The sequence below is a fragment of the Vidua macroura genome, chromosome 1, assembly GCF_024509145.1.
Source record: "Vidua macroura isolate BioBank_ID:100142 chromosome 1, ASM2450914v1, whole genome shotgun sequence".
Lineage (NCBI taxonomy): Eukaryota > Metazoa > Chordata > Aves > Passeriformes > Viduidae > Vidua > Vidua macroura.
The window spans coordinates 145,316,648-145,344,507 of NC_071571.1; positions in this window are offsets into that span (position 1 = coordinate 145,316,648).

The following is a 27,860-nucleotide window of genomic DNA, read 5'->3' on the forward strand; positions in this document are numbered from 1 at the left end:
GGAAACCTGGCACCATGCTCTGCAAAGCTCTCTAGGGTTGTCCAACAAAGATGGCTTCATATAAAACACATTATGAAGGAACACTTGTGTTATTACACGTATTTTTTACTTAAATTTTTGACAAGGCAATTTAAGAAAGGAAAAGCAAACAATTGACAGAAAGCCACTGTATCTGAAATGGGAAACTTGAGTAATTATAGGAATGACAGAATATGAGCAAATTAGCTTGGAATTATTTCCTTACCTGTTTGGTGGTTTGAGTTTTTGTTCCTATAAGTCCCTCATTATTTTTCTTTTTTCCTCTTCTCCTTGGCAACAATTCAACAATTTAGATATTCTAATACTACCAAAAAAAAAAAAAAAAAATTGGCACTGATTGAGTCTTATTTTAAAAACCCTGTCTATCACTTTCCTCAAATGAATGAATTTCTCAATATGATGTCTGTATAAAAGCAAGCACAAGGCATAAGAAAATGGATTGAAAATTGTAACACTGGTTAGTAAAAGCATTCAGACTGAAAGCCATGGTAAAAGAAATGCAAGGCTTCATGGGCTGAAGTATCAGAGAGAAAGAGGATGAGGACACATAGCTTAGGCAGATGATAGAAACAATCAACATTTGCAGCGCTTTGCAGATAATTTTTTTCAGTATGGTAAAAATATCAATGAAATATTTTGAAGTTTGTTAGCAATGAAGCTAAATTATTGCATAACCCTGTGATGCTAAAAAGCAGGGGAAAATAAATAAAAGGACAAAAAAATGAAAAAGAAAAAAAATTATGTCAGAGTATAAAAAGGCAGCAAGATATGTCAATTTTTTTGCTTCTCCATGTTGTGAAGCAGCAGTTCCCTCACATGCAAATAAATTTCTTATCTCTCTCTCCATTCACAGATACACATATCCACATAAAAAGGTCAGAAGATGGTCTAAGCATGGGGATTTTATGAAGAGAAATAAGGGATTTGAGATGAATAATGCACCTTTTAACCAATGGTTAGAGCTGTGTTTTCCTCCTCTCTCTTCCAGATCCACTCCTTCCTCACCCACCCAGCTATTGCTCTGGTTTTGAAAATGGATTAGCATCTGTGACCACTGCAAATATTTAATCCAAGACTTTTTGGGTACCACTGCTGACCAGGAATAGCTGTTTTGTACTAAAAAAAGAGGTCTGTATATACAGACAATTGTAAAAGCAATGGAAAATTTTAGGTCTTAGAAGAAATCCACATTTTTAAGACAGTGAATTTAAGTTTTTCATTTTCAAATGATTCTTTGAATTTTTTGCTGTTGATGATAGTATGGTAGGCTGATTCTGTTTTTTAGTTGTTTGGGTTTTGGGTTTGTTTTTCTTTCAGAGCCAGAGAACAAACATGATGGAGCAAAGGAAAAAATAAAGACTAAAAAGTACTGTTCTTCCATGTTAGGAAAGGAGGGCTTTTATCCTAAGTCAGAATCAAGTGCAGTTTCAAGAATTTGGGAAAAAAACCCTTCCCAAAACAAAACTACTGTCCTTCACATTGCCCTCTGGACTGTCCAGAAGTTTCCCTCAGTTCTGTCACCATTTCCCAACCAGATTTTAGAGAACAGCTGTTTCTTGGCTTATGTCTTTCTCCTGTGCACACCATCACTCTCCTGTAATGCTGTTAAATCCCTGAAGCACTTGCACTGCTGAATGAATCATACTTTTTACAAAGCACTAGATGGTTCTTGATATTTTATGGGCTTCCTTTGAAGGAGGGATTTTTTTTTTTCATTTTAATACGAAAGACCTTTGACTTACATGTTAAGTGCAACAGAAGTTAAAAGGAAATTAATATTAAATTCACCTCTAAAGTGAAATCTTTATAATCCATAGAAGACAATCCATTAACAAACATTTTATTCTTGAGTTTCTTGAGGCAGAAAGTGCTAGGAGTGATAGCCTGATTAGTGAAATTACAATTGAAATTAATACTAGAAAGGAGACTTGAATTTGAGATATTCAAAAGAAACTAAAACCATAAAAAAGCACACATAAGGCTGTTCTGTATAACATTTTCAACTGAAAAAAAAATAATTCTTTGCTTGTTTTAGAGGTTTTAACATTTTAATCTCAAAGTGTTTTTCTTGCTACAGGACAGAGATGTTTCCTGTGGATGTATACAATAAATCTAATTAGGCTTCAAATAGGGAAATGTTATATTGTATGAGATTTTAAATCCATCCAGATCAGTATCCTGCAGTTACTGCAGTATAAGACATATCCTAAGAGGAAATCCCCCTGTCAGCCACTTCAAAGAGGGGAAAGTCTGTTAGGGTTGTGTATGCATGTGCTAATGTGCATGTATTAAACCTTGGAACAGGAACAAAATCTAGAAACCTTCATATTTCCAAGGGAAAGGAAATTCCTTTTGTTTCTTCTCCTCCTTCTTCTGTCTGGAGGAAAAGAATTCTGTTCAGTTTTTAAATAAAATATGAATACAACTATTAGGCTCTTGAGAACTCCTTTCTTTGCATCCCTGTTTCACAAACCAGGCAAACTAGAAGCCCTGGGACTGTCACTTACTTGGGTTTCCAGGCATATTGGGGTTCAAGGATGGTAAAACTACAAAAATGCTGGGAGTCTGGGCCAAAAAAGACTTTCATCATGTCATCTTAGAATTGGACTCCTGAGCTGAGTTCTCAAGCAGCTCTTTGATGAGTTGACAGGGTGCCAGGCAAGTTTTTGAAAGTCAATGTTTTTGAAACATTGCTTCATCAGATACTTTGCATATACGAATGTGTAGGACTCTAGTTTGCTGGCCTGTAGATAAACACAGGGTTTAATTCCACTGGGTTCCTAGGTAGTTCTTTTCCCTACACAACTCTTGCCCCTCAATCTTTTATCTTCTTTATGAAGGTTTCTTGCATTAGGAAATGGAAAGTATGCAAAATAACACTTTAAGTGACTGGTTGTATGGCAAAGAGCACTGATGCCTGGTGTGCTGCTGTTAATAGTGATTTATTTCAAATTAAGCTGCCGTCATAACTGAAGCATGTTAATCTGCTCGTTGCCAGTCAAGCTGGGATGGTAGGTGTGCTTAGACAAAATGTTTAGGAGGAATCGTTGACTCATGGCAATCTTTAGTCATTCTCCGAAATGATACAATTAATGTGTATGGGCTCAGCAGAGTACTTGTTTCTCCATTCCATTACCTTGTTTTTACATTCACTAACATCTTCCTTGGCGTAGGGGGAGGATAATAGATTCATGATTGAGCTATCTATTTGATACTGAATTTCTCTAAATCACCAAAACCTGTCATTTTCTAGTGTTGCAGGATTTGCTGTAAAAGATTAAATCTGATTTCCTTTTGATAGCAATGGCAGGTTTTTGGTGAAGATGAATATTTAGGAATGGTCTGTAGGAGGTCTACCTGACATGTGAGATTAATTTCATCTTCTCTTACATGACAAGAAAAGGGAATAGCAATCTTAAAGCCTGCATCAACTCTGCATTCAACATTGTGAGGCTACTTTGAGCCAAGGAGAACATAATCTCATTGCCAGGTAATACAGGGACCTAGAGCACATCCAAATATCATTTCAAGATAATGCCTATGACACCTATAGGGCTCTAAATCCAAGTTAAACAGTTGCATTTGAGAATCAAGTTATAGGTAATGTTATTGTGATAAATATTATTTACAATGGCACCATCAATAACTTACACAGGGGATGGTTGTGGATGCTCTCAGCTATATGAGGAAGTACACAAAATTATTTCTCCTGTAATCATACTGGGAGACAAAATATCTTAAATTCCAGTGCTTTGTAAGAAGGAAATTCTGTATTGCACTACATTCTGCTCTAAGTGTTTTTGGCATCTCTTTAATCAAGTCATTTCCAGTGAGTGTTTCCAGCATACAGCAGCTCAGACATTTTGGTTTAGCAGTAAAGGAACCCTGGAGTACTGCTGCCTGTTGATCCCAAGTGTTACTCTAGTATGGTTCACATCATAAAGTGAGAGATGCCTCTGAAATGAAAGCCCAGTGTTTGATTGCTCCAAGCTTTTGCATATGACTTTTTCTTTGAGTTCAATTTGTGAATACAACCTCATTACACAACTCTCCTGATAAATGTGTATTAACAAAAAGTATCCATTTCCAGTGGTTTTGCAGCCCAGGATGGGATGCACCACTTAGACATAGTGAAGAACCGGTGACCACTGTGTTAAGTAATGGTCTTTATATAGCACTTGACCTCTTCTGAGACCTCTTCAGGAATGATGGTGAGGAAATATTTAAGTGTTTAGGGGGAAAGACAGTATCTTTCATCATTTTTGCAGAAGCAGGAGGCTGTCAAAGTGGTGAAGCTTTAGTGCCACAAATTCAACATAGAAAATGAAGGCCTTTTTCCAGATTTCAACTCAGAGTTATCCAATACCACTGCAACAGCAAATGTACTCCTGGTCATTCAGCTTCCATATTTTAGACAGTTATATTCAGAAACTCTTAACAAACATCCTGGTGGACCATTTTGTCTGTGTTCATAGATTGTTGACTCTTTTTAACTTCAGTGGCACTGCATTATTTATGCTTTAAAATGTCCACCAGAGTTAAAAGCCTGTGTGACACAATACATGCTGTACTTGCTAAGTACCAGGACAAACAGTAGCACCTGTAGTTGAAGGGCATAACCAGATTTAAAAAATAATATTGGCTAATTCAAGATATAGGCAATAAAAACAAGGAAAAGAACAGAAGAGGCAATTCACTAGGGGCGAGTGGAAGGCACTGCATATAAGCAGAAATAATCGGCTACACTGGCACATGATGGGGAACAGCTGCTTAAATAGCAGTTCTGCAAGAAATGATCTGGGGGTTACTGAAATTGAGCCAACAATGTCATGTTGTTGCAGGGAAAACAAACATTGTGGTGCATAAGCAGAGAGATATTCTTGCAGAGTAATCTTTTCCACTCTGTTCAATACCGGTAAGGTCATAGCTGAGTACTGCAAGGGACAGAGACTCTCTGGGGGATGGGTACAGGGGACACTCCCCTGGTGGGGCTGTGCAGCCCCATCCCAGGTCATCAGGCACTTCTGTGGGGACAGAGATGAGATGGGACATCAGCCTGTGGACCTGAGGCTTGGCATCTTATGACTTTGTTGGGGAAGGGACTGATGTCCCTGAGATGGGCTGGGATAGGATCCTGAGTCATGGACAGAGGTTAGAGAGGCCCTGGGAGAAGTGCATCAAAGCCAATAAAGAGCTGATGACCTTTGATGGGTGGGCACCAGTTTTGGGACATGCATGTCAAGAAATACTGGTTCTTCCAGAAAGTCATGAGAGACGTTGATCTGAGATGCAGGAAAAGTAACCAGAAGGGAAGTTTAAAAGAAACACTTGTTTGGCTGTTTTAAGGTGCTGCCTTCAAATGTCATCTCCTAAAAAAATATTAAAGAACACTATTATAAGAATAGTAAAGAAGCAAAGCAACACAAAGCAAGTATTAATGTTTTATAACTGCAGAGGATATTGCTATTTAGGTATTTCCATCTGACTGATGCATACTTCACTAAAGAAAGAAGGCATTCAAACTGCATTAGTTATTTTCTAAAGAGTGTGGTGGATGTTACTTAGATGTGATGACACTTGTCATCACCATATGTAAACTTTATTTGTAATGTATTCTTGACTCATTTTCACATTTGCATTTCAAAACTTCATTTATTCTGTGCTAATTTAAATTGTACGTATAGCGCGTAGGGAGGACAAGTTAATTTCCTTTTAAAGAAACATCAGCTTCTAGAAGCTCAATTTCAACTATTTCTGCAGAACAGGGAGGAATTATTTTTTATTCTTGATGAGCTCTCAAGAGCTGAAATATAGCTGTTCACCTTCTTTTATTTCAATAGCTCAGAGTCATAGGTGGTGTACATTTGTTCTCATAAGGCTTTGTATTTTTGCAAACCTCAGTATTTTGTATGAAGTGAACATACAAGGCCATGTTCTCATCTCATTGAGACTCTCTTGACTCAGCAAAGAGAGAATCTGGCAGAAGTTCAACCACTTCTTTCCAGTTCTGCTTGGCATAAGGCCAGACCCAACACAGTCACCCATCCTTGCCTGGAAGGAATTTAATACACAGCAAGAAGATTTCATCCGTCAGGGTGCAGTGTGAGTCTCAATGTATTTTCTTGCTGTATCTTAGAGCAGAAAAAATGACCATTGAGCTGGACCTCTTTTCATTGCCTTTTATTTGCTGCAGTGGCTTCTTGAGAATGGCAGAATAAAGGCTGCTGAATAGCAGTATTAAATCCTTTTGCTCTTGTGAACTCACTTGTTCCCAGGTGAGCTCCACTGACACCTGTTCTAGTTTTCTCAGTAAAGAAAAGCTTGCAAGCATCTTACTTTGCTGTGCTCTCCTGGGAAGCACTATTTTCACCAAATGAGTTAATATATTCTACCTTACCACCCTGTCTCCCAATTTATTTTCATATAGCCATGGGGTATCATTGATATGCTGAACTCTAGGTGCCTGAAAAAGTCCTGACATTGATATCCTTGAATGATTAACACCATTACTGTCACTCTGAAACTAATTTTCTTGGACACTGTGGAATAAGTTTCCCATGCAGGCAGCGCCCATAACAAATGAAAAGGGCATTTCAAAGATAGAAGAGTTTTACTACCTCTTTGCAAAATAAGAAGCAAAGTCAAATTTCTCATATTCTAAAGTCTGACATCAGAGAATGCCTGTGACTTTTGGCCTGACTTCTCACTGTACACTGGCTGAGAGCAGTCAGGGAATGACCCACTGGGGTAAATCTTAATCTAGGTGAGAACTTCTATTTTGCCTCCTGCTTTTAATTTGGAATGGCAATTCCCACAGAAGTGTACTAAGGACGTGCATTCACTGTTAACTTCTAATTCACTCCAGGATCCTGTAGTAGATGTTACCTTCTTTTCACGTCTTTTTCAGTAGCTGATGATATGGTGGGACCAAGCACACAGGGAAATTCTCACTCCAAGGGGATCCTGAGTCATGCATTGATCCTTGTTTGAGTCTAGAAAAGGAGAGAAAGGGAATAGCAGTGATAGGACCTTGGAAAATGGAGGCACTGTCAGATTGGGAACATCTTTGTCCCTTGGGAAAAGCCAGTGTTAAGAGCTTCCCAAGAGAAGGATATTGGCAATAGAGAGACAGGGATGACTGAGCTGGATCAGAAGCCAATTTTGTTGAGAATACAAAGGGTTTATATAGGGTAAACTTGTAAGATACTTATATATAGGATTTTATTTTTGGTAACAATTTCCCATTGGTTATACATTCTACATGACACCAGTTACCTGGTAACCTGTACACTTCACAGCATGTTTCTGGGTCACTTCTACCCCAGAGATCAGTTGTCTGTGTCTGTCTCTCCCATGGTTTCTGCTCAATCAGGCCTAAGATATCAGGCTGCTTTATCAGTTCCATTGTACTCCCTGTCTTATCTCACAGGGAAGGAAGCCAGCCATATGTTCTTGTAGTGTACTTCACACTACAAGAAGTGAAGAAAATGCCCAAAGGAAAAACTCCAGACTCAACTGTCCTTTTTCTAGGAGAGGAATTTGAGGAAGGTGTGGTTCAAACCACTGAAAGAGGTAGATCGTAGCTCAGGAAGTATCAGAAAAGTGTGACAAGTATTGGCCAAGACAGGAGCTGGAGATAATACAAATGAACAGTGCCAGTCATGTTTAATGAAAGATTATTTTTCCCATAAAGCTTTACCAAGAAAAGGTTTATTGACATTTCTTGCAAAATGAGAAATGGTTTCAAAGGTATTCCTAACAGGGATCTAGTGGTTCAGTTACTCCTCTGAAATAAAAGAAATTCATCTCCTACTCTGTATTCTATGTGATGTAGAGCTTTGTAGGATTTGAAGCTACATCTTAAGAAGTGCTGTGGGTCCCCCATCACACAGGTGCTGGAAAAACCAGTCTGACCCACTAAACATGGCACCATTTACACAAACCATTTATACAAATATCTGCTGTAACAAGAGCATGAAACAGACCCAGAGAGTGATCCACTCTTTCCCAACTACCGCTGACTGTGTCACACTGAAGTAGTGAGTACCAGGACACTGCATCAGTGTCATTCACTCTGGCCCTTAGAACACAGGCTTAATTCATCTACGCTCTTGATTCATGCCATACAGATAGTAAGGACTACCAACGTGATTTTGATAATGTCTTATTGGAAGCCACTTCTCTCATTGAGTCCTTTGGATGTAGGAAAACCTGCTGTGCACCCTCACAAATTTTCTATTTAGAGAAGCTAAATTAGAGAAGCTGCCTCAGAAAAACAGAATGACCTTTATGGTTTTTTTTACCCTAAAAGTACAGTGCAGCCAGAGGAATGCTGGATGGACTGGAGATAGAAGAATTTATATGGTTTGTGCCATTAAGCTTGGTAAAAACAGGAATTATGTAGGCATGCAGTGTCTTTCCTAAAATACAGCTTTGACATCAGAGGTATTTGCTGTCCCCACAACAATTGGAAAGGCTGGAGCTGTATTGTATTAGGCCCTTGATTTCACTGCAATGACAAGGGTGAAATGTAAATGCATTATTCTAATGCAGAGTAATAATAACTTTAGTTGGATGACCAGTAAATGTGTAGAATGATCTAGTAGGTGAATTCATCAGAGCTGTGGAATCCTAAAAACACCAGAGGCTGATTTTCAAGACGGCAGTTTAGAAAAGAGAAAATATCATTACCTATGTCACAGTTATATTCTCCCATTTATTTGAGGAGGGCTGGTTCTTATAATCTGAACTGCCAAGGCAGAGGAAACACTCAACAGACCCTTTGGCTAAATGAGTCCTGAACCTACATGGTTCCTCGCTAGCTTGATGGGTTGCATGTAAAAGCTACACTTAAGTACTGGGAAGTGGGCTGTGAGGATTAACTGAGTGTCCAGGGAGAATGGAGTAAATTTCATGCATTTCTGCCTCATACTTTTAAGGAAGAAAAGTGTGATGTTTCTCTATTCAGAGAAATGAGACTGCCAACAGGGAAAGAGACCCCTTTGCATTAAGAGGAGTGATTGTGGAAGGAAGGTTGTTGGCTCTCATAAAGACCTGAGAGCACAGAAGAAGGGAGGAAGGTTTTGGGTAAAGAAGTGCTGCACAAAGAAGGCAGGAGCAAGAAGATATTCTTGTTTGAATGTTTCATGACATATAGCTAGGATAAATTTGTTCTCAGGAATGAGAACCTGAGAACCTCAGGAATTTCTCCCTCCTGTGCTCTGTCAGAGCTACCTGGAGCTGTGTTGGGGAATGGGCTGTTTGGTCAGAAACATCCTTTACTTGACTCTGTCTCTTTCCAGGTGTCTTGCTGATGGCAGCTTATGTGTGATGACTTGCTGGCTTGTCACCCACCATGGTGGAAACATCATCAGGAACTCCCTATGCACAACTTCCAACTCGCTTTGCACGGCTGGAGCTAACAAAGGAATTAGACTCTATAATTCTTGTAGGCGCCTTCCAAATCAGGATATTCTATGATTCTCTGATCTCTGCCATCTACCCCAATCAGGTCATCCAGTGGGCAGAGGAGCCCAGACAAAACAAGGACCAGTTCAGTTACCACAAAATTCACTACTGCATAGGATTAAGGATACCGTGATTAAGCATACAATGAATTTTAAATGACAGAAACACTAGCTCAGCCCAAACTATCCAAATATTTCTCTTCAGCTGCTTATTAAAAGGATTTTTTTCTTTTTTCCATAGTGATGTGCAGACTGAGCTCACAGGGATAAGCTCTGCTATCAGTCTCCTTGCCTAAACTGGGAAACACAGAACAAGAACATCTTAGACTGGTAGAGAGATGGGATGAATATGTCTCCAAGCTTATGGCACTCCACTTTGGCATCAGCTCTTGCAGTGCCTTTAAGAGGTCGGTTTTGACTGAGATCTAGAAACTGTTCTGACTCAGCTGCAACCAAAAAATTCATCCATGATGTTTATTTCCTCTATGAATTAAAGAGTTTCTGTTTCCAGTTGTCAAATACAAATCCAGTCCCATACGCATCCTCCTGAAGACAATGAAACTTAGCAGATATTGTTCTACATGTCAGATTTTCAAGTCAGAAGCAAGACTGAAGGGAAAGTTTTGTTATTGAAAAACCTCCTCTTCTCTCTGCCTATACAAAATTGACTTCTTGTTCCATTTTGCCCTTTTTTTAATGACTAAAATGAAGCACTGCCTACATGGGCATGTTTCTCTCTAGCTGACAGACATTATCATGAGTCTGTTTCTTAGAGGCCAATCCACAGGTATTTTTGCTCTGTGTCAGTCTATACCTTCTGTTTCTCTTACCCCATATAAAATAACTCTTATTCTATCTCCAGAAAAAAATAACATATATTCCAATATATGTGTGTCAATAACTGCTTAACTTTCAGTTTGTCCTCCCTCCAGGTAGTCTTCTAAAGACTTTCCTTTTTTCCCATACTGGAATATTTAAGTTAACCTTGACACGCTGTTGTGTTATGGAAACATTTTTTCTCCTCTCATGTCATGAGAACAGCAGAACATGATGTCAGCACTGAGTAGTTGCAAAGATATGCTGGCTCACAGGTGCTAAACCATTTTTTTCCCTTCAGTTATGTTGTTCCTGGGTTTCTGTGGTCTTAGACAGATTTAATATTTTGTGTTGAAAGACTTGGGTGTCCTTATGCAGACAGTGCCACCTCTAATAGGGCAGAACCCCACAGGATCTTGACAAGATAGACAGATAGGGCACTGCTAACAGGGTCTGCTTGCAGTACAAGACATGGCAAATGATGGACCATGGCCCAGGTCCCTGGAGGGGTTTTACCTGTGGGCAGAAGATGATGGAGCAAGGAATGGGACTGGAGATTGGGCTACAAAAGATTGGGCCACAAAAAGATTGAGCCATAAAAAGATTGGCCCAAAACAAGATTGGGCCCCTAAATTAATCCCCTAAATTCATCCAATAGAGAGCCCTGAATCCAGAGCTAGGGACAATTCAGAATACATCTGAGGAGTTGGATCTCTCCAGGATGGAAGCAACCTACAGTGTAGGTTAAAGGTCCATCCAGGAGTCAGACCCAGAGACTGGTGCTCCTATGACAGAGCACAAGCAGGCACTGAAGCTCCAGGACTGGGATGAAAACCTGGACCCATGGGCAGAGAACACAGGTGGAGTCCCCAACAGATTGTGGTCAGTGACATTTATACCTAATAGTGCTCCCAGGGCTCTGACACTCAGACACTCAGGGTGAAAACTGATTGAAGGTTACAGCACCTAAACCTTCTTATCCATGTTCACATGTGATAGTTGAGCTGCATTAAAGCTGTTAAGGGCCAAAAGCTTAAAAAATCTACCTGAACGTAGGCCATGAGTTATTGGCCTTACACAGACATATCTGAGACATCTAGCTGAAGCTGGCTGGAGACCATATGCACATCCCTGAAGCACTGGAGGCCAGGTGAGAGTCCCTAGGACCACTAAGCTGGCCCCAGGTATCCCAGTCAGTCATGTTGTCAGTGACTGTTGCAGACATAGAGAGATGAACAGTTCATAGCATCCAACTAAGGGGGCATATTGCCACTATCTGTATTCATTTTAGATACCGTTGAGAACCTGTCTTAAAAACTCAATATAGAGATGAGTATTTTCCAGGATGATATGACAATATTTTCTTTTTTTTTTTTTTTTTTTTTTTTTTTTGTCATGCTCAGCTCTGGAAAACTTTATCTCATAATGATTTGTGTTCTTTCTTTTGCCTCTTGTTTCACTGCGTGGAAGAATCAACCCCTGAACTCAGGGAAGGACAGTGATTTTATAGGAACATGAAGAACAGGTGGGAAAGAAAACAATGTTTATCTTGAAAAATCTTTGATCCAGCCTTTTTCATTCCTAGTCAGTTATGTGTTTCAGCCTCATGCTTGTTTCAGTGCTATAGTCCTAATCCTCATTTTCAGAAACAGCTGTGTTACATTGGCAGTACCTTCTTGACTATGGAAACCAGGATACTGACAGATAAACTTGTCCAGAAAGGAGAGCAGTGCACTTAAACTATAATCATCATGAGTCACTACAGCAGCTCTTTAGAACCAAGGGAAGTGTTTTGACTTGTCCTCCATCTTCCATAAAAAACCAGAATGTTCTCCAGAAATCAGATAATATTAAAAAATAATTACCTCAGTAGCCCAAATTTGCTTCTACTAAGTTGTTTGATGTAAATTTCTCCTCTAGCACTTGGAATAATCTTGTTTAAGAGAGGATTCTTTCAAAATTTTAACATCAGGAAAGTTGAAATGGAATTAATAATCCAGTCTAATCCATGGTAGCACAATTATGCCAAAGTTAAATACCTAAAAAAAAAAAAATCCAAAGCTCTCAATTGGTCTTCCCTTGATGACAGTTTTTGTAGACCATAACTAGTTTTGGGTTCTCTTTGTTAAAGCGCATTTGAGACAGAGGGAAAAAGAACAAAGTCTTGTTAAGAACTATAAAGTATGCCATAAAATGTTCTGTTGAGGAGACAGCTGTATTAATGTATTAATGTAATTTTAAAATCTCCTCTCGATGAACCTTGAAAGATGACCATTGTAGGAATTGCTTTTGATGAAGTTCTTCCACCAGCTCATCATGTCTGATGCCACATGCTCAATGCACATAGGTGCATACAAGAAACTGCATTTGCACTGGACAGTTGTAATGGGATGCCAGGCACCCACCAAAGCCTCTCTCTCACTCCCCTCTGCAGGTGGGCAGGGGAGAGAAAATATAACAAAAGGTTCATGAGTTCAGATAAGGACCAGGAGGGAACACTCACCAAATATCATCATTGGGAAAACAGGCTCGAAATCAGAGATATAATTTAAATTATTGCTAAGAAAATCAGAGCAGGATAATGAGAAGTAAAATAAAATCTTCAAAACACTTTTCCCTCATTCCCAGCTCTATCTCCTTCCCCAGCAGTGCAAGGAGACAGGGAATGGGGGTTATGGTCAGTTCATCACAAGTTGTTTCTCCCAGGGAGAGGAGTCATTCCACTGCTGCCTTGTGGGGTTCTTCCCATGGGAGACAGATCTTCATGAACTTCTCCAACATGGCTCCATCTCACAAGCAACATCTCTCTATGACCTGCTGCAACATGAGTCCATCCCATGGGCAAGATTTCCCCTCAAACTCCTGCAGTCACTCTTGCATAGGGTGCAGCCCTTCAAGGACAGGCTGCTCCAGCCTGGGCTCCTCTCTCCACGAGCCTCCCATGGGGTTACAGCTTCCTCTCAGGCATCCACCTGCTCTGGTGTGGGTCTTCTCCACGGTGGATCTCTGCATTCCCATGGATCTCCATGGGCTGCACACAGGGCTACAGAGGAATCCCAGCTCTGGCATCTGAAGTGCTTTCACCCCCTCCTTCCTCACTGACCTTGGTGTCTGCAGAGTTGTTCCTCCCACTTTTTCTGATTCCACTCTTCTCTGGCCACAATTACAACTGTGCCATAACTTTTTGTTTATCTTTCTTCCTCAATATGTTGTCATGAAGGCGTTACCACCTTTTCTAATTGTCCCCGCCTTGACCAACAGCACATCCATCTTTGGAGCCACCAGACATCGGCTCTGCTGGACATGAAGGAAGATTCTGGCAGCTTCTCACAGAAGCCACCCCAGTGACCCCCTAATTACCAAAGCTTGACCATGCAGACCCCATAAAGCTGTAAGCTGTACACTGGCATAGTCAACAAGGTTTCACCCAAAAGAACAGGGAAAACCCTGCAGAAGAGCAGGTAAAACCCTTTGTAACTTCTGCATTGAACATCTAATAAGATATACAAGCAGCTGTAGCCCATATTTTAGATCATTAGTTTTAATGGTCTGTTCAGTTCAGACCCTAAAAGATAAAAATAAGTCCAGAATAACCTCAAGGTTCCTCTAGAATCTAGGAAATGCAAGGCACAGCAGACTAATTGGACTGAAACAGGTGCATGGCAGGACAGAGCTGCGTTGATGTGAGATAACCCTTTCCCATCATGGACCATCTCTTAACATTCATGGTTGCCCCTCCAAACTCCTTGCACCAGACTTGGCTGCTCAAATCCTCCTGCACAGCCAATATCTGCAGCAAAACAAGAAACCTGGGAGCTATTAGGATGGAAATGAGTTAATTTGGGTGTGAGGAGTTAGTGCTTCTTCATTATTTCTCCTTCCCTCACTCTTACCTATTTGTGGCAGAATTTTTTTCCTCTTTTTCCTCTCATTCTTCTTAGAAAAGGACAGTAAAACTTATTAGGTTTGTATATGTCAGTTTCTCTTTTTTTCAGGATTTCTATTCTTAACCTCTTCAATTGTAGAATGACAAAATTGTCAGGCTTCTTCTCACCTTTCAACAGTCTGAAGCATATGTCAGGTTGTTTTGTATCATTAGTGTCTTAAAGCAGTCTGGAAGTTGGGAACATTGAAACAGAAGTTGTGACTTTTCTTTCAGAGGAGCTTAAAGAGAGTGCTAATGTATTTGACCCAGATTTAATTCCTCCCAGTTGTACTGCTACCTGAGGCTGTAAAAGCCAGTGAACAGATGAATCACAGAATTCTATACTATCCTGAGCTTTGTGGGAAGGACTCACAAAGATAATCGAGTCCAGCTCCTGGCTCTGCACAGAATCATCCCAAGTATCACACCAAGTATGTTCCTGAGAACATTGTCCAAATTCTTGAACTCTGCCAGGCTTGGTGCTGTGACCACTTCCTTGGAGAGCCTGTTGCAGTCCCCAAACACTCTCTGGCTGAAAACCCTTTTTCTAGTATCCAACCTAAACCTCCCTGACACAGCTTCAGGCCATTCCCTTGGGTTCCGTCACTGGTCACCACGGAGAAGAGATCAGTGTCTGCCCCTCCTGTTCCCCTCGTGAGGAAGTTGTAGCTGCAACGAGGTCTCCCCTCAGTCTCTTCTCCAGGCTAAACCTCAGCTGCAACTCCTATGGCTTCTCTTCCAGACCCTTCACCATCTTTGCAGCCTTTCTTTGAATGGTCTCTAATAGCTTTATATCTTTCTTATATTGTGAGTTAGTCTTGTCCCTGAGAAAATTTCCTCCTGCCTCCATAAGGGGAATGAACCTGCCTCTTTGCAATCCTTCAGATGTCTTCTAGCTGTTTTGAAGACAAAAACTCTTCCATATGGCACTCTAATTGCACAATAAAAGGGATTTAATTGGAAATAATTACTTTGTTTTCAAAGTATCATAATTATTTCAGCCCAGAGCCAGCTTTCAGAAGAGTGTTTTGTGAAAGAGTTCACAGATGATGGAGCTGTCTGGTTAATTTTTAACTATTGTCTATATCCTTCAATTTACCTACTTGGTATTGTTTATATAGCTGCAAGGAACAAAGACAAAGGGTTGTTGGTAAAAGCAGTCAGAAATGAAACGAAGGCAGATAAAAAATATCTTCAAAGAAAATATCAGAAGGCCTTGAAAGAACAAAGGCTTAGGGGAAGTGCCTATTTATCTGTCTGCAGACAAGTACACAGACATGTTGGGTTTTTCTGCAGTTTGCAGGTCTAAGATCAAAAACTAAAAGAACACTTTACAAACCATTTCTATGGACAGTTTTGGAGAAAGCCAGAGCTGGCATAGGGGAGGGAGTAAGTGAGGCAGGAAAAGAGCTTTTTAAGGGAGATATTTCAGGAGTGAACCCAAGAGATGCAAAGGAGGATGAGGAAGCTTCAGGAAATGAAGGCTCTTAAAGTCAACGAGGAGCATTTAAAACTTGGAAGGAGATTGTGAACTTTAGATAGACTTGATGATGCTTCACTCTTGGGCTAACTCTCTCCTCTGGCAGCTGTTTGAGTAAATAAGCAATCCTTCATTCTGACAAAGTTCCTTTTTCCTCAGCAGCTGGTCAAAAGCTTCCCAGAAGAATCTCTTGGAGGTGGAAATGTGGCTGAGAGAGTGAGACCAAGCTACAAAGCAGCTGGACCTTGAAAGAAATAAGAAAAAGAGTGCTGATTGCCTGACAGAGGTATTTAAAAGGGACTTGAAGGGTGTCATACAGAGTATGGTTTACTTCATGATTGAGATTTTTATTTTGGGATAGCTTTGGCGTAAGAGCTATTCCAAAAATACTCCTTTTAGAGCCAGTCATAAGACAGTCTAAAAGTAAGCAATTCTGCTGCTGAAATGCATACTCACACAGACTTTGGAATTACTTTTAATGATCCAGGTGTGACTCCACATTAGCAGCTGTACTGATGCAACTTCCACCTGTATATCACTTTGTGGTGATGTCTCTACATTTCTGCTGTCACTAAGTACATCTGAGCTATGCTTTAATATCCCTTCAGAGGCATGATGGCATGGAATCAATTATCCTGGTGTGATGTGAATTGCTAAGGTCATTCTGTTGTTAATTAATTGGTTGTGCCATATTAAAATAATCTCCCTAAAGTTCTCTGCATTACAGATTAAGGTGAACTACTCTACAGACCTAGCAGTTTGAAGGGTCTCAGCAGTAATCTAAATGACATTGATGTGCTGGGTTGGTAGTTATTCTCTGTATTGCAGGAGGAAAAGATTTCAATAACATTTCAGCTGTGTTTGGATGTCTGTTGGAAATGCTCTCCCTGAAATACCAAATGAAATCCATGTGCCATAAAGAGATTAAGTAGAAAAGTGAAGATCATTTGACTATGTTTGAAGAACTGATGTGAGCCCACAGCATTAGGCAGATGATGAGAAGCAATGAAATGATCGCTTTTTAAAAACTTGGATGATGAGATTCTGGGAAGACACCTGTAGGGAACCTCTAACTGCTTGACCCCACTAAGCAACTGACCATATTGTTTTTAATAATTTTCAAATGTAAACTTGGGAAAGTTTATTCACAAACAACATTGCAATTTCCATGGGCAACTAATCATTTCTATTGCAACCAAGCCCAGGTGCAGATCCTGCAGTTAAAAATGGAATGCTGAATATTTTTTTCCCCTGTAGTTTGTTTTGGTAATTAAGATTCTGATAAGTGGAGCATTATTGTGAGAGTGAGAAGTATGAAACCTTTGCAAAGATCACCTTGTGATCAAGCTTTTCATCTGAAGAAATTGGCTCAGAGGCTACTGAGAGGCAGGATTATTCCCTGAATCCTCCACTGCTCTCATTCTTGTTTTGACGTTTTTCTTAGGATCCCGGAGTGCTGATACAAATGGCTGTTTCCATTATCAAGCAGCGCTTTAAGTCTTTTCTCTGCACTCAATTTATCTGATTTCTCTAATCAGCCCCTTCTCATGAACACCACTTGTCTTCCTGATCATGGGAAACTCCTTGTTCTTCATTTAGGATATAAGGAACATAACATAAAAAACCCCAAAATCACGATGAGTGTAGTTAAACACTGCAAGAAAGATTCACAGAGATGGTGGAAGCTCCAGTCTTGGTGATGTTCAGACCTTGACTGAACCCTAAATCAGGCTCTGAGCTGCCTCACCCAAGTTGGAAGCTAGGTTTTACTTGAGCAGAGGAGTGGCACTAGATATTTCCAGGAGTCCTTTCTGACTGAAGGTTTTCTATGATTTGTGTTCTTATGCCAGAGTACTTTTCCCATTTAGTACTGAAATGCAGAAAGGGTCACTCTATCATTTAATCTGAACCATTGTAGAGTTTTGGCTATGGAAGATAGGAAGTCCTGAGTCCAAGAAGAAATTCAGGTCTCAAATAGCTCTTTGTACATTTAGATATTGTCTTGTGAAACCTACATTCCTGTACATATATGCAACATTTTTCTAAAGCAAGTGGAAAATACTGCCAAACCAGATGGGGACATATCTTAAACCCATATTGCCAAGGAGAGTAGGCAGCTCCTGAGCTGGTACTGCCTCAGCACAGCAAAACTTTAACTGAATGTCTCTGGGGAAGGGGAAGACTTTTCCTTTCCTCAGGAGACACCAAAGGCCAGCGCTGTGTGAGGTTTTGTACACATGCCCTTGCAGCAACAGTGAGTCTCTCAGTTGAATCAAACAAAACTGACAGATAAATAAAAGGATGTTTCTGTCTAAAAGTGCATGGTCCCAGGCACGGAAGCTGTTATATTCCCCAGCATCTTTGGAAATGCCTAAGAGTGTTTTACAAGACAATAAAATAGTGATGGAATTTAAGGTTATGAAGTCCCTAAGCCCATGGAACAAAGCCTGCAGGTTCCTGAACTCTACAGACACCTTTCAAAGCACCAAAACCTCAACCCTACTGGGACTCAGAAGAGGAGGTTTCTTCAGTTTTGTTTCCTAGTGAGCTGACTGTGGTGCCCATCATAGTCCTCTTTGTCTCTCTGTATGTTGAATGATTAGAAAGTTTGACACAGAACCAGGGAAGTTCAGATTCCATTTTCTCCTTCACCTTAAATGTTTTGAAGTTATTTGCCAGCCAGCCTTCCATTCTGTCCATCCTTCCAAAGAGGATCCATCCTTCTGGTCCTAGAAAAAACAAAAAGGAGAAGACATAATTGTGGTGTTGTAGTTACAGCACAGAACTGGGGTGAGGAAAAAACTTCATTCTGCTCCTAATTCTCCAAAACTACTTATGTGTTATATAACTTTTCTATTGTAGCACTTGTTAGGTAAAATACAGGAATATCTACTACAGTAGTAAGAATACTATGTAATTCAGAATGCAAATCAAACATGTGATTATATTTTGCAGGAAGTTCATAGGCTGCTTGAAGGACATAAATTAAAAGCTATGTGAAGCCTAGACATGAGACATTAAGATTCCATTTCAGTTCTTCACAAGATTTTTATTAAAAAAATACTTGGAATAAATGAAGATCAGACAAATTAATTTATATATGAAATGAGGTCTGCTTGGAATGCTCTGATATTTGAGCTGTTGCTGAGATAGTTCTTTACAAAACCAACAAAAAAGAAAGATTTACAGAAAAAAAGTAGTATCTTTTATTATTTCAACTGATACTCTTGAAAAAAAAATAAACTAGTTCTAAATAAAACAAAGACCTCTGCAGAACTGTAGAGAGTTATGGATATAAAAATGTTATTAAAAATAAAACAATAATAATGAAGTTTTAATTGTAATTGCCTGAAAAGGTCAACTGATAATTTTAGACACAAGAAATTAAAGAACTACAAAACTGGCTGCATTTGCCAATATCAAAAAAAGGAATTTCAATTATATTTTTCTTTTAAATGTCAGAGAAACTTGTGTTGTTTCAGAAATTAGAGGAGACTGCCTATGTTTATGTTTAAATGATGATGCTAGTGAATGTTACTGAATAATTTGAGAGAAAAAACAAAAAAATCCAACAGTCTGAGTATGAGAGAGCTACTGAAGGCAATGTGGGCAAAGAGATGGGATCTATGTATCTGATAACAGAGCAGGAGGCTGCTAACTTTCATCCTTATTTTTACATGGGATAATTGAGCAAGGTAAAGCCATTATTTTCCAAAATAATCTGTAATTTTGGATGTATATGTTTCAAATTATTCTTAATTAAAATAAAATTTTCAGAGATAAAGATCTACCTGATGTGAGGGTTTGAGCGGTCTTGGAATTTGATCTTCCATTTCTAAACTCTAGACCACCCACACTGCAGCATCAGATATAATTTAAAAAAAAAACAAGTTTTTAATGCTTGACCCATGATCTTTCCTAGAGTTCTTAAACATCCCAAACGTTCATAGCTATATTTCCACTAAGCTCATTAGCAGTAATCATTTTGACTTATATTCATTGATTGACTTTCATATATCATGGAGGCATGGCAGAATTTCATTGGTATTTTTACAGTAATTCAGAAAAAAAGACTTATTTCTCTAAATATGTTCAGTGGTGATGGATTGGTAATCCTATTCCTTGAAGAATAGTCCATGGCATTCTTTATTATTTTCCTTTCTAATTTAGACATTATATTAAGCATCAAGATCTGCTTTCTAGTGCAGACTTCAAAACAATCAAACAATTCTCTAAGACAGGTTTGTCTGTTTGAGAGTGATTTCCTATGGCCATGCAAGCTGATCTGTCAAACTGTGACCCTTCCTCTTCCCTGGCATGTTTACTTTGGCAAGGTCACAAAGAGAGACGTAAATTGTTTGGTTTAAATAAAAACAATCAGAACATTTAAATCACAAGCAGATCATAACCCAGTGACATGGCAATGGAAATCTCTCAAAGTGTTGCCCACATTTTTTCAAATGAGATGCTGTTATTGCATTGATTTATCCACAGTTAGATTTCAACAAAAGAGAAGCTTGAAAATATCTGCATCTGGTATTGGTTAGGGGATGTCTGGAGGCAGCTGGAGCTTATCCAAGCCCCAGTTACATCAATTCTAGTAAAACACCTGTGTCTAAAATTGTCATTTAGTACTCTGGCTGACTGGCACAGAACAACACATGTCCATACTGTTTGTTTGCTGTCTACAGGATGACTGTACACACACTACTACTGAAGCTTTCTGCCCTCTGCTAGGTTCTAGGGGAAGTTCTAAATATTCCTGGCCAAAATTCTGCTGGTCTGAAGAATACATACAGTCAGGGTCTGGTGGCCATTGATGTTCCCTTATCTTTATTAGGAAAGTAGCTATAGCCTATAGATATTCCTTGCTGTATCCAACAAACTCCACTTTCCTTGGCCCAGATTCATTGCATCCAGTGGGAACTTAGCTGAATGGCTTAGTGTAAGGCAGGAGCTGAGAGGACTCAATTTTCCCTCAAGGACTCAGGTGGAATCCATTGTGTGTAAGGTGGATAGACAGCACTGCTTTCATGGAGCCAACTGTCTCTTTCCAGAATACATGGGAGATTTAGACTGACAGCTCCCTGAGGTGGGCACCTCTTGCTTATGCCTGCAGTAAGCCAGGATGAATCTGGGGCTTTTTGTTTCCATTCTTTCTCAAGGGAGTTGGGAAATGTATAAACTTAGTGAAGCTTAAAGCTCAGGAAACTGTGGTCCAGTATATTTTAAGTGCTCAAAAATAATTCTCCTATCAGGGTCAATTTTAAGCTATACATTTTTAGTCTAATAATAAGACACAAACCCTGAAACCATCCAGGCTGGAGGCAAGATCTACAGTCTCATACAGACTAATAAAATTGAGAGCTCATAAAAATTGATGATTAATATCTGGTGTTTACCATCAACATTGCATGAATTACATAAAAAGAAAGACAAGAATATTTACATTTACATGACTGTATGACACACACTTTCTAGCAAGTCTCCAGATTTGTATTATTATCCCCCACTTTAAGGTGGATAATGCAGTGGTTTAATGCAATTAGAAATGCTTAGTTGTTTCTGTGTGTGTCATCAGCAACAGACAAGGGTTGAATACACTCACTGACCCATAAAGTTCAGGAATATCTTAATGCCACTGGGCAATTAAATTTTCTCCTGTATTTCTAATGAACAAAAAGGAGCAGGAGTGTAATATCACAAAGCTGAGTCAAAGCCAGCCAGAACCACTTGATTTTTTATTTACTTTGCTTGTTTTAGCAATCATTTTGGTTCTTCTAATTTAGGTGGCCTATGTGTTTCAGGACCAAACATAATGGGAGAAGAGACATCTGCCTGATAGTCTGACAGTAAAATACTATTAATAGCAATACCAATACAATCACTGCTCACACTGGAGTCCACTGATTTATCTTCTAGATGGGTAAAGAGTCACAGTGCAAGGCTAAGTGCCTTTTCCAATGAGGAAACTGTCTGGACTGTCAGAGCTCACAGTTAGCTGCAGGGAGGGAAGAAGATTAAATCTCTTCAACCCTCTTCAACAGTGAGAGTGCCTTTGGTTTAGAGAAGAGGGTTTGTGGAAGCAGAAATAAGTGATCCCTGACATTTTGCCTGGGATGAAAGATATGGAGAGTAGGAGTGGGGCAAGTGCTGGACAAACCTACTCCTGTTTTAGTGCTCTGTAGCTTCCCTGCATGATGGATGCTACTTTTCCTATCCTTCTACCTGGTCTTCAGGAGTCAGAAGACTGACAGTGGGAAAATAAGAGACTAATTTAAGCAGCAAGGTATTTTAAAACTGAAGGAAAAATAATGGCATTGAAATTTTAATTCTTCTTCTGATCTTAGAAATATACATTACTCTTCTATGTTCAGAAGGTCCCATTTATTACAAAAAGAAAAGAAAAAGGTAATCCTGGGTATAGGGCTTCAGGAAATACAAGATACTTTGAGACCTGGAGTTAAAGACTGCAGTTGCTAATCTTGTACCCACATTGCAGATGTTTTACCTACCCTGTACGAGGAGAAAGACAAAGCCTATGCACTTGTATCTCTCTCTGATTTATGGAGGTTAAGACCCTGATGCTTCTGCAGTGAAATCTGGGGCTGGAGCCTCTGTACTCATTAATCCTACTATTGAATTTAAAGTCTTCCTGGATTTCAGGCCTCAGATTTCTGCAGTGAGCAATCAAACAGAATATCCCTCTGTAAAGCCCTGCTGACATGGCTCTGGATCTTTTGAACCTTCCCAACCGAGATTCACCACTTATAGTATCCTTTTGCAATTTTCTGTGAGGCTTTCAGCAAATCTCATCCTCTAATAATAAGACAAGATGAAAACTCCAAGCAGCAAGTCTGGATATTGTGAAATTATTGGTACAAAGACAAGTTTTTATTCTTACACCACTGGCTACAACAGAAATTGCTGCTAGAGGGAATCCAGCACTACCTGTACTTTCCAAACACATTGTGAGTAGAGATCATTTCCATTTCATATCAATAAAAAATCCAGAATTGTCCTTGCTTTATCTCTTTAGAGGGTTCCGAAAAAAATAATTTCTTAGTCTCAAAGCCTTCCTTTCTTTTTCTTCCACTCGGGATCTTCTTTGTGCAAGAACTTTTCTCATGCTTGAAAAAATGATTCCTTTCTCTGGCTGACACATTGCCTAAACCTCCCTGACAGTTGCTTTGCATCTTGTTTTTTTATGCTATTTGCTTTCAGTACATGATTTGCTGCCAGAAGGACCAGGGTTCTCAGCCATCCACTACAATAACAAAACAATACAGAATAAAACAAAGCAAAAACAAACTCCTGATTTACAAAGAACTGAACTTCTTTCCGCTTTCATTCTGTGTCCCCATCTGTTAATTTAAGAGGAGAGACCACTGAGACATCAAAGAGCCCTGTAAGGACAGCTGCTTCCACAGCCCCGACAACCTAAGGAGGTCACTAAAGGACACCTCTCAAAATAGGAAGTGTCTATTGCAAAGAACTGATGAAGCATTTCATTTCTAGGGTCTTCACTCCTCCTGGGCCTGATCCTTTATTGCTGACTGCAGTGAAATAAGGGTCAGATTGTGTGGCATTTACCCAGATGACAATTTGCCTCACTCAAGACACACAAAGGACTGAGGTAGATGGGAGCTTTAGACCAGTGTGTTTCCTTTCCTGGACTTGCATGTTATGATAAAAAACTGACCAACCAACCAAAAAACACTAGAGAGGGAAAGAATGAAAACTATAATAATATGCAAAGAGATTCCATCCTTGATTCTCTCATCAAGTCAACATAATAATAATCATCATTAAAAAATTGCCTGGATTTTTTTTTTTATTTTCCCACAGATAAAGGTAGGTCTGTTGTGTGTTGAAACGCCAGTGTCAGCTACAAAATATCAAATGCGATGAAAAATACCCAGACCCAGAAAGAGCAACAGTTTAATTTTTGTTTTTATTGCATTTCCCAGTTAATGTTAGTTGGCAAAATTTAGGTTAAAATTTTAAAAAATTAAATAATTTACACTCAGGCCTGCTTATTGGTGGTTTTTTTTTTTGTTTGTTTTGTTTTGTTTGTGGGGTTTTTTTGGGGTTTTTTTTGTATTTTTGTTTTTTTGTGTTGTTTTATTTTTTCAAACAAGATACCCATCTAAGCCCTTTTGCCTGTCTCTGAGAAGTAGAAACATGATTTTCACTTTCATCACACAGCCAAGCTGTTGATAGATGGTTGATCTGACACAGCCAAGGAAAACTGAAAACTTGGACCTCATATCTTCAAAAGTGTGCCAAATGAACCTTATTTAAATAGAGGCACCAGGTCACTGTTCAAGCAGCAGCGGGGGCTGGACAGCCACCACAGTTTTAACTCAACTTTTCAGCTGTGCTGGACCCAGGTGAATCTGGCTCCCCTCTTGCTATTGCTAGAGGGCTGAGAATCTTCTGTTTTTTAAAACCTTGTCTGCTCCATGAGCAACTTTATTCTTTCAGTAAATTACTGACATTTCTAGAAAGAGCCTCTGGGCAGAGATGACACCTTTCTATGTGTCAGCAAAGGCCACCTTCATCTGTCTTGAACTGTTCTACTCAAGGACAAATTCTGGTTTCAGAACATTCTGTTGTTTGATTTCATTCTTGATTGCAAAACATACTTACACGAGGCCAGATCTTAGTGTTTGGAGTGTTTATCCACTCTCCTGAAGGCCTAATTGCTTGTTAGTCACCTCCTAATTGATTGCCGAGGAATAGTGATTAGGAAGGCTCAGACAGAGGATAATGACTTCAGGTGGGATGTACCCTGGGAAGCCTGAGTAATATCAGGCATTCATTAAATCACTCCCTGTTTATTAACAGGAGTTAGGTCAGGGCCAGCCTGGGGAAGGTGTGGTGTGGTGTGCTGAAGGACCTTTCATTCATCATTTGGCAATGTGAGCTGAGTGACAGCTCCAGGAGCAATCGGACCCTCAGTGACATCTGTCTTTGTGGACAACTGCTTTCAACCTCTTTTTCTAACTGTTTTTTAGGGTTTTTTAACACTCTCTGTACCACTGGCTGCATTTGCTTGTGGCCCTCGTGCAAGGCACTAAACCAAAGGAATATATCTTGCTCCCATGGAATTCTGTGTTGAGTTACCAAGCCAAGAGGGCCAGAAAACTGCTGCTTACACCAGATCAGGCAGAGGTGTCATTTCAGGCACTGAGAAAGCTCAAATTGTTTGTCCTCTGCAAACAGAGGAACTCTAGGCAGGAGTGAAGGACCATGTGGACATGGCAGGCATCAGTGCCCAAAGGGAGCTCTGCCCTGGTGAGCTGTTCACCTTTCCTGCTGAATCTCCATGGATGGGCTGGAGGCAGCACGCAGGTGTCCCAAGAAGCAGAAGTTGGGCTCTGTCTCTACACAGCTCTCAGCATCCCCAGCCCCTGTACCCTTTGAGGCAGAAAAGCCAGGGGTGGAAGGAGGAAGGTAGGCCTGGGAATAAGAGCTGAAGGACAGGGTTTTAAATTTTGCTTTTTTTTCTCACTAGTTGAATCTATTGAAAGTGACAATAAATTAAATTACTTTTCTCCAAGTCAAGTCTGTTTTGCCCATGATGGTAATCAGCAAAGGAATCTCCCTCGATATATCTCAAACCATGAGCCTTTCCAGTTTACTTTGTCACCTGTCCTGCTGAGAAAGGATGATGAAGCAGCTGGGTGGGTATCCAAGATCAACCTACCACAGTCACAGCCCCTGTCTTGCAACCTGAAGCTCACTGTAATTTGACACAAGAGACCTGTTCTATATGAACCCTTGTTTAGTTCTTAGCCAGCTATTATAAATGAATAATCCAGGTGTTATGGTGTATAAACATAACTATTAGATAAATAATATTTTATTAAAATAACTGCTAAAATGGGAAAAACAAACCAAAAAAGAACCTTGACAAGTGTGTGGCCTTTCTTCAGCTAGAGTGTCTCTGTGTTGATAAGCATGGTTTCTTTTTGTAAAAAGAATAAAGCCTGACTTGCTGTCTGAGATCATTATCTTGTGTCCCCTTACTTGTTGGAGAAAAGTAACTATCTCTAGTGGGTGACCCAGGCTACCTAAAGAGTGAAGTATTATAGCAGGGATAAATTGCTTTTCTGAATTATATTTTTTTTTTCTATCACTTCAGAGGAAACTTAGGCAAACTTTAAAAGGCTATTTAGCTTTAAGTAGGTTGAAGTTAGGTGTGATGTATCCTACCCTTAGCTCCAGCCCTAACCAAGAAGGATAACAAGGTAGACATTTTGGCTGGGATAGAGGGCAGTACTCCCACCATCTGGCTATTTTAGATACAATGCAGTATGAGATGCTGCATGTACCACTGGTACCTACAAGGAGCACTTTGAAAGCCCCAAGTTACCTGCCAGCTACATACAGGGATCCACAGAAATATGCCCATGGGTGTCAGCTCTCCTGAAAGAAGTGACCTGCTGCAGTGCACAGGCCTGGACACTCCAGCTGGTTTTAAAATGGGACCTTCCTGCAGGACTCTGGAGTCTTAAAGATGTCTGGAAGATTTGCAAAAATTATCCATTCAGGTAAAATGCTAAATCCTACAGAAGGTAAAGGGGAAACTCATTTGGATGCTTTAATAGCTCTCCCTTGACACCTCTTTAGAGGTCTAGATAGCACTGTAAATCTTGTCTGATAGGCTTACAGCTACACAGGGAGTTAGGTGTGATAGTGCTTCATCAGCAGCTAAAATTAGAGTGCATCTTTGTTTTCTCAGCCATCTCTGAATTCCTATTTGTCTATCCATTTAAATTTGAAGAGAAAACTGTCATTTACCTTGTCCTTGCACTTTAGCAGTGCTAAAGGTCGGTACCTCCAGAGCAAATGGCAGCCTGAGCCTTGGTGGCCAGGGAGTCCAAGCAGACCAAAAGTGAGTCCCTTTCCTGCATGGAGGAGAGAACAGTGATATCAGTCTCCCAGGCTGAATGAGCAGATGCCCTTTTACAGATGAGAAAATTCAGGATAAATGAGCACATATGCTGTGGCCAATAGCCATTGCTTTGTTCCCAGCCTGTGAATGTGCCAAGCCTATCAACAACACCATCGAGAAGTTAATTCACAGCTACAGACAGCAGATGCTGAGGCATCCTCCACTCCCTGAAGCCTGTTTATTTCTCACCAAATGTAAAGCCTGTGCTGTGCAAAACCCAAGATTCCTGAGACAGAAGGTCTCAGCAGGTATGGCTTAAGCAAAAGCTCCTGGTTCAGAGTGTACTTGGCTCCTGAGAATGCAGCATAGCTTCTTCTAAACTCTTTTTTTTTTTTTTTTTTTTTTTTTTTTTTAACACCTGCCTGCTCAGAATCAGGAGGTATTTTGGTAGAATAATGAATATAGCCTCATGATAATCCATCAAGATAAGCAGCAGTTCCTTTTTCAGAGGCAGAAGTAGAGATCTGGAGTGAGAGCACAAGGAAAGACACCTCTGGGATCAGCACATGCAGTCCATACAGCAACCATGGGAGGCACAGGAGGAAGACACACATCCTAGCAGTGACCACTTTAACTTGGTCTCTGTTTTGAATCTGGGGGGTGGTGAGAGTGACCTTTTCATCTGGGTGAGATTGTTCTAGGTTCTTTGTGGCAGAACAAAACTGAAACCTGCACTTCCCTTACCCACAGAGATTTGTACTTTCCTGTAAGTTCCTGCCTCCAGGTTCCTCCTCCATGGCAGTAGTGCTGTGCTGTGGGATGCAGGTCAGTGCAGCACAAAGATTCCTTGAGAAGAGCCTGTCCTCTGCCCACGCTGCCAAAAGCACATCCTGGCTGCCCTGGCTGAAGGCGTGTGGCTGTGTGTGCTGCCACCTCACCCTTGACAGCTTGTGAACATTTTCTATTTTTGGCCATGTGTTCCAGCTGTTCCCCTTCCAGCTCCGTTGCACCTTTAACCCAGCACTGAGCTAAAGGATAGTAAAGGATTATCAAGATCTGCCTGTCATAAAGGCTGCACTCTGGTACCTGCAGTTGCTTTTAAAAAGGAATACGTAAGTGCTCAGTGACGCTGCCTGTGCTTCTTTTTTAACAACAACTTTTTTTAGTGCTTGCTTCTCCTCAGTTTAGATAGCTTGGATTTGATATTTTTCCCTTTGGTATTTCCCTTCT